The sequence below is a fragment of the Eriocheir sinensis genome, chromosome 23, assembly GCF_024679095.1.
Source record: "Eriocheir sinensis breed Jianghai 21 chromosome 23, ASM2467909v1, whole genome shotgun sequence".
Lineage (NCBI taxonomy): Eukaryota > Metazoa > Arthropoda > Malacostraca > Decapoda > Varunidae > Eriocheir > Eriocheir sinensis.
Window position 1 is genome coordinate 3,224,335 of NC_066531.1, and position 2,545 is coordinate 3,226,879.

A 2,545-nucleotide genomic window follows, 5' to 3' on the forward strand; every position below is an offset into this window, starting at 1 on the left:
TTGCTGTTTTTTTAATGTTTTACGAAACGCCTAAATTTTGAAGGATATTGGTTCAAGGTCTATTTCTTAAAAGAATGTGCTATTTTGCTTGTCCCTACACCCTCAAACAGTAATTTATAAAAAAAAACTATCTTCATGTTTAACTAAAAAATTCATAATCTTCTCCCCCTTTGGGCGTTCTGTATCGTCTCCGCCAGTTCTTCTCCCCCGCACAGTTGCTATCCATTAACAGGGGCCTTGTCCGCCCTTGTATGGAGTATGCATCTCACGTGTGGGGGGGCTCCACTCACACAGCTCTTCTGGACAGAGTGGAGTTTAAGGCTCTTCATCTCATTAGCTCTCCTCCTCTTACTGACAGCCTTCTACCTCTTAAATTCCGCCGCCATGTTGCTTCTCTTTCTATCTTCTAACAGATGCTGTCCATATACAGGGGCCTTGGCCTCCCGGTATGGAGTAAGCATTTCATGTGTAAGGGGGCTCCACAAACACGCCCTGCTAGACAGAGTGGGGTCTCTTCGTCTCATCAACTCCCCTCCTCTCACTGACAGTCTTCTAGCTCTTACATTCCACCGCAATGTTGCCTCTCTATAGTGAAACCAAATTGTCGAGTTCGTTGGCTCCCGCGGGTCCATTTCTCCCCTTTGCTCTGCCACACAGTTCCAACACCTATTCTATCCTCTCATATGTTACCTATAGCTTACATATGAGAGGAAGGGATAGGTGTTGGAACTGTGTGGCAGAGCAGAGGGGAGGAAAGGACCCGCGGGAGCCAACGCCAGACCGGCCTCGACATACTGGGAAGACTATAGGTACCCTCCATCAATTTTTTTCATGGTGCCTGCTCGTCTGAAATTGCTAAGTGATGACTGTCTCTTCCCGTGGCACCGCTGCACACGACTGTCTACTCTTATTCATATCTAATCTATTCAAATCCCCTATGCAAGAGTTAACCAGCATCGACATTCCTTCATTCTTGCCGCCTGTAAACTCCGAAACGGCCTTCCTTCGCCTGTATTTCCTCCTGCCTATGACTGGAACTCTCTCAAGAGGGGAGTATCAAAACACTTCATCCGAAAATGGTCTCTCGTTCTGTTTTTTCCTGTACAGAAGATCGTTGCGGGCTTTTTTTGTTTTGTTTTGTTTTTTGCTTAGCCCTTGAGTTGCTTCCTCTTATCTAAGTATGTGTGTGTGTGTGTGTGTGTGTGTGTGTGTGTGTGTGTGTGTCTTACGTAGTTTATGGGGGTTTATTTATGAATCATCCTTTTCCTTCCTTCCCAGTAAGCAGCAGTTCAGAGGCACACAACGTAAATCCTCTAAGGCAACGCAGCGATTGGGGTAAGAACGTAAATATAACAGATTTACGAAACAAGACAAGAATGACGTTAAGCGGAAAAAAAATGTTAAGGGGCTATCACACTGGGCAAAGTTTCCGTGGATCTTCAGTCAAACCACGATTTCCGCTGGCGTGATTTTCATTTGTTTCTTGTTATTGCTGATGATGATGATGGTGAGTAATACCGTCGTCCTTCAGTGAAATCTACCGTAGCTTTGGAAGATCGTGGACACGTCAGAAAACCACGGAAATATGAGAACCACGCCAGCGGAAATCGTGGTTTGACTGAAGATCCACGGAAAATTTGCCCAGTGAAATAGCTCCTTAACCTGGTAGCAGCGACGGGCCAAATTTGTGGCTTTACCGTGTAGCAGCGACGGTCCAAATTTGAGCCATGATATAGACCCCCCAAAATAGATGATGCATAAACTGATCACAAATGCGTTGATATGTATTATGAAATGGTTTGTGTGAGTGATGATTTTTTCTCATTTTTCTCGCTTAGAGGGAAGAGCCTTTAAGAAACATGATCCCCGCAGCTACTGGGTTAAGGCTTGTGGAACCCGCGCGCCAATCACTGTTCACACGCCCAAGTACCCGAAATCCAACACTCCATAAAACCTTCATAGACTCGCTAATTCATGCAAGGTTCTGACGCCTCAATGTTTTCCTTTATCTAAATCCTGGAAAGTGATAATTTAGGCTTTCCTCTATTATCGGCTGTGCATAACGTTCATATATTGATCCACTAATCTAAATCTTTTTAACTCTACCGACCTAAAGCTGCTAATATTTTCTCGGATATAGATAACTAGATAAAGATAGAGATAGATAAAGAGAGAGAGAGAGAGAGAGAGAGAGAGAGAGAGAGAGAGAGAGAGAGAGAGAGAGAGAGAGAGAGAGAGAGAGAGAGAGAGAGAGAGAGAAAGAAATAGTTAGAAAAAAAAGAAGGAAAGATAAATAGATAGATAGATAGAGAGAGAGAGATAGAGATAGAGATAGAGAGAGAGAGAGAGAGAGAGAGAGAGAGAGAGAGAGAGAGAGAGAGAGAGAGAGAGAGAGAGAGAGAATGGAAAAGAAAGAAATAGTAAGAAAAAGAAAGAAGGAAAGATAAATAGATAGATAGATAAGTAGAGAGAGAGAGAGAGAGAGAGAGAGAGAGAGAGAGAGAGAGAGAGAGAGAGAGAGAGAGAGAGAGAGAGAGAGAGAGAG